This window comes from Diadema antillarum, unplaced genomic scaffold (assembly GCF_040938485.1).
Source record: "Diadema antillarum isolate AM-2024a unplaced genomic scaffold, OU_Dant_1.0 seq00000490_RagTag, whole genome shotgun sequence".
Lineage (NCBI taxonomy): Eukaryota > Metazoa > Echinodermata > Echinoidea > Diadematoida > Diadematidae > Diadema > Diadema antillarum.
This window is the reverse complement of record NW_027271451.1, coordinates 386,144-392,076: the sequence shown is the minus strand read 5'-3', so window position 1 is coordinate 392,076 and position 5,933 is coordinate 386,144.

The window sequence follows — 5,933 nt, the reverse complement described above, 5'->3', positions numbered from 1 at the left end:
CCCCGCTGAAGGCCTTTTGATTATTACTATTATTTTTTTTTTTGCATGTTAGTTGATGTAACACGGAAGTGGCAACAAAAGAATAAAGTGTCCCCTTTTTTATTTTATCATCATTATATATTTATTTTTTATTTATTTATTTTTTATTTTATTATTATTTTTTTTTTTTTTTTTTTGGGGGGGGGGGGGAGCTGGGCACCGGCGATGTAAAATCCCGAAATTGGCGTAATTTGGCACTACTTTACAAGGTTGATAGCAGCAAGAAATAAGAGATGCATAATTTTCTTTACAATGTTGACAAAATTCCAGTACACACTGGTACAAGTCACCTCACATAAGCACTTTAAAAATAAAGATCAATACTGTATTGCATATAACAAGTAAAAGTAATCGTTTGCTTCATTTAGCGATGTCACTATATACATTCGCTTGCCAGAGCAATCTGTCAAATTCTTAGTGTAATTTGTTTGGCACTAAGTGAACTGTAATAAAATATGAAAAGTCATAGGTATATACATCGTACATTAAAATCACAAACATGTTGAATTTTTCAGTTAGAAAACAGTAAATATTGTAATACGCAAAGACCCAACCAACGTGTGCCTTCGAGTCTGCAGAAAAGTTCGTTGACCCATATTGAGCGCCTGTGTAAGCATACCCATACGAGACGGTGCTTACGCTACGCGTTCACCTACTGTGCGCGGATGAAGCGACGTATCTAAGCGTATACGTCTGTTTACAACCAGACGCGCAATAGACTTGATGGCATGAACCGACGCAAAACTCCTCGCGCGCTGTAACGGGCAGAAAAGCACTGTCCGAAATTTCAACCTAATTTTCCCCACGTCAATACTCACTGCATGCAGATAATCATGTTATAAATTTACAATGGTTAGAAAGAACAGGTCTTGGGCGTTCTTGTGGTGTAACGTTTGTCTAGATTAACAGTCGATAACTACGTGATTTCATCCGTTGAAAAAGTCCATATTTTCAAACGCGTTTTTCTCCGATTCACATTTGCGCACTTGCGGGTCGGAAACGTCGGTTCATGTTTTCACCGACGAATTGTAGCTATATATTTCGCTTTGGAAATAAATGGGGGCGCATCGGGCGCAACTGCTGGCAATTATTGGCAGCAACATTAGGAGAATGGCATAACGATTCAATGCGAGCGAGCGAAGCGAACAAGCTTGAAAATTTTGACATTCTACAGTCCCAAAACTGGGGTTTGTAGCTATATCTTTCACTTTGAAATTAATGGGGCGGTGCATCGGGCGCAACTGCTAGCAATTACTGGCAGCAACATTAGGAGAATGGCATAAAGATTCAATGCGAGCGAGCTTGAGAATTTTGACATTTTACAGTCCAAAAACTCCCGTATGTAGCTATATCTTTCGCTTTGGAAATTAAGGGGGGGGGGGGGGCATCGGGCGCAACTGCTGGCAATTACTGGCAGCAACATTAGGAGAGTGGCATAACGATTCAATGCGAGCGAGCGAAGCGAAGCGAGCGAGCTAGAAAATTTTGACATTTTACAGTCCCAAAACTCCCGTTTGTAGCTATATTTATCTTTCGCTTTGGAAATTAAGGGGTGGGGGCATCGGGCGCAACTACTGGTAATTACTGTCAGCAACATTAGGAGAATGGCATAACGATTCAATGCGAGCGAGCGAAGCGAGCGAGCTTGAAAATTTTGACATTTTAGAGTCCAACAACTGCCGTCGTAGCTATAATTTCGCTTTAGAAATTAAGGGGGAGGCGCACCGGGCTCAACTGCTGGATGCGAGCGAGCTTGAAAATTTTGACATTTTACAGTCCAAAAGCTGCCGTTTGTAGCCATATTTTTTCCCTTTTATTCATATATATACATATCTATTTTTTTTTGTTTATTCATTTATTTTTATTATTGTTATTTTTTTTGGGGGGGGGGGCTTTTTGGGGGGGGGGGGGGCAAAAATGCGTTTTGCCCCCCCCCCCCCCACTTTTTGGATTGGGGGGGGGGGGGGGGGCGGCCGCCCCCCCCCCCCCCCCCCCCCACTTCCGGCGCCTATGTGGATGAGTAAAGCCTAAATAATTAATGAAATCATCGCGATCCCGCCGGGTGACAGTAGCGTAAAAATAGTTGAATAACGCATGTTAACTTACTTAATCGGTGTTCAGAAAAAGAAACAAACGCATTTATTAATTTGAATAGATCGGGATTTGTTCATTATCATTTAACAAATGATAATTCAAATATGAGTGTGTATGATTAAAGCCGAAATTATTAATGAAATCATAGCGATCTCGCCGGGGGACAGTAGCGTAAAAATAGTTGAATTATACGCATGTTACTATACTTAATCGGTGTTCGGAAAAAGAAAAAAAACGCATTCAACAGTTCAAGAATGTACAAAACGCGAAGAGATTTTCGAAAGAAAATAAAGAATGCAGTTTTAATCCCTTCAGACGCCACTATCATACATTGTATAAAATTATATATACGGCCGAAATGATTCATGAAATTATCGAATTCCCGCCTGGCACCAACAGCGTAAAATACCTCGCAAGTTAACGGTAAACAACGCATGTATGCTACTCTGAAATTATCGCGATCTCGCCTGGTGATAACAGTAGTTTAAAAATTAGTCGAATAACGCATGTTAACCTAAATCAGAAAAAGAAACAAACGCATTTATTAGTTTGAATAGATCCGGGTTTGTTCATTATCACGATTTTAACGCTGCATTTCACAATGAAGATTTTTCTTTCTTTCAGAATGGTCTATGAGGTATAAATTTGCGTAAAAAGGATCACAACGTAACCTGCCACATTCAATCCTGTCGCATATTTTTAAGAACGGATGTACAAAACGCGACGAGATTTTCGGAAGAAAATAAAGAACGCATTTTTAATGCCTTCGAGCGCATTTCACAATGAAGATTTTTCTTTCTTTCAGAATGGTCTATGGGGTATAGATTTGGGTAAAAAGGATCACAACGTAACCTTCCACATTCAATCCTGTCGCATATTTTTCAAGAACGGATGTACAAATCGCGAAGAGATTTTCGGAAGAAAATAAAGAACGCATTTTTAATCCCTTCGAGTGCAACAATCATATATATATTGTACAAGATTACAGCCGAAATGATTCATGAAATCATCGCATTCCCGCTGGGCACCAACAGCGTAAAAATACCCGGCAAGTTACGTAAACAGCGCCTGTATTTTACTCTATTTGCGCCAGTTTTAGAAAAAAATTAACAAACACGAATTACAATGAAGAATTAACTTATTTCAACCCCTGCTTTTTCGTCTAATTCACAAATAATTTCCCTTTATTATCTCAGTACTAATGATCCATAATCGTGTAATAACAACGCAAAGGATGTTCTTATAGTTTCATTGACGGGTATATGATGTCGTGCTTATGTTTTTCTTTGTTTTTGATGCGTACGGTTATAACGAGGTACCGGTTATAACGAGGTAATATCGCCGGTCCCACGGACCTCGTTATAACGGGGTTTCACTGTATAAGTCACAGGCATTAAACATTTTGTCTGTTTATTTTTTTTTCTATATACCTTCTTTATAAAGGGTAGTCTCTTCGCTGCAAAAAACTGCTTTGCAAGAGAGCATTGAATGAACCTTATACCAGTTTAAAATGATTTGAAAAAAAAATACATTGAATTACAACACAATCCATTATAACAGTACACTACGGGAGTAAGAATGATATAGGTTAAAATAATACGAAAAATGTAAAATGTACGTAGAATAAAATTATCAAACAAAAATCGATAACATTATTTTGACTCAAACAAGAAAAAAATGAAGATTCTTTTCAAATCCATTTGTCTAATTGTCAGTGATTTGAGTGCCGATTTACAAAGAAAACTCCTCCAAACCCCTGTACCACCAAATGTCCCTTTTTTTCAGCACACAAAGAGTAATTTTTATTATAAAGCCTCTAATTCAGTCAATGATGTAACTTCGGTAAAAACCGGGTGAGGTAATGTTTTGTTACGATAACTATATTCAGGTTTCTGAACCAGATATTTCCTTAAACACAAAACGCGTCGTCCTGATCAGAGATAACAATAATGATGATGTACTGTAATGCGATTAATGCCCCGATTCAAGGAGATTGTTACTGTATAACAGAATACAGCCATCATGTGCATGGTTGAATTTCTCTGGAATCAATAGCCATTTGATGCCAAGACGTATACTTTTCAGCAAAGGTTATAAATACATAATGTGAGCATGGAAACTTTTTATATTTCAAACTTAATGTCCAATTAAGTTATAGAGGCTTGCTAACTCACCCTTCAAGGTTTAAGGTATACATAATCGTTAATTTTCAGGGAAATTTGCTGAAGGATAGTGTCAACAGACAAAATTTTATGCATTTTGGGGTTTCTCATTGTATATGCCACCATTGCTATATATGATGTACGTTACAAATAGACCGGATTATAGACCGCCACAAAAGAAGAAAAAAATCTTATGGCAGAGAAAGTGAATCATTTATAAGTGCATTTATGTCTATCATCAAGATATTTGCTGAGTTGATATATTATCTTATAATCTTTCAGTGCTGTTCTTTAAAGAAAAAAAATCCTCACAATTCTTCAATAATGTCAACCTTTTTAACCTACATTTTAGTATTTTTTTTTTTCTTCTGGATGGGTTACATATTCCACTGTCATTATTAGACTTGTATTTCTGTCATTGATCTGAAATGTATCAGCCATTTCCTTATTTTGAAACAAGTAAATTGCAATGTTAATGTCAAGCTTGAACGGTATTAGGTCAATATACTGCAACTTTTTGGTTTATCTTTTGTTTTTTAACTTCTCAATCTCGGAAGTTCATTTTAATTCACAATGATTATTTATGCATGAACTGAACTTTACCTTGTCATAATTTCCTAACGGGCCATTCTTCCTTCAACGATACAGACAAATAATATCGAATATAATTTTATATTCTGACTTTAGCGCAAACTCTGATATTGTTCAGTTTAATGTATGTATATTAGATAAAAGAATCAAACCAACCGCACCTCTGCCAGTATACTGTTAAATTCCGTCTTCATGCTTTTAACGAGTGATTGTAGTTGATTTAATTTTAATCAATCAACTTGTTCTATGTACTCCAATTACGCAATGGTCAGATTACGAAGTAGAAGCAATTTTACATAACAGCATCAATATTTGAAACAGCCTATAATATTATAGTGAAACACATTCTCAATAATTCAATAAAGCTGTTGGATAGCACATTATGCGTTATATCAGCATGTCAATTTGAAGATCTGAATGTGTGCTATAAAATTCCTAACCCTTCTAGCCAATGGGGGGGGGGGGGGGGGGGGGGGGAGTCAAGGTATATGAAGGACCCGGTTCCTCGAGAAAAGACCTATTGTACCTTAATTTCTGACGCCCGGTTCGATCTTAAATCGGAAATTTTCGTAGGGCATGCAGTGGAAATAACTTGCAACCAAATATACATAACAAAATGATGATGCGAGACCTAGCATCTGCGATGTGTGTGAGTCTGTATAAGAGGAAAATATGTACCGTCTATACAACAGTACTCTTTTCGCTGACTCATACCTAAGCTTTATGGATCATCAACACACTTGCAGTATATGAACATTTTCACTCAAAATTCACTCCAATTTCACTCTAAATTCACTCTTTTTTGTATTCACTCCTTTAAGAGTGAATATTTTCACTCGATTTTTTTTTTTTAGAGAGAGTATTTAGCGGACACATATATCGACTATATCATTGACCCATAATTCCTTATACGCTAATTTCAAAATTATGTGGTTCAACCCTTTTTATGCCTATGAGTCAAAATGAGTATATTTTTATATACATTTTCATACACATACATTATGGACAGGAAATAAACATGGCACACAAAGGCTCAAGGAAGATTTA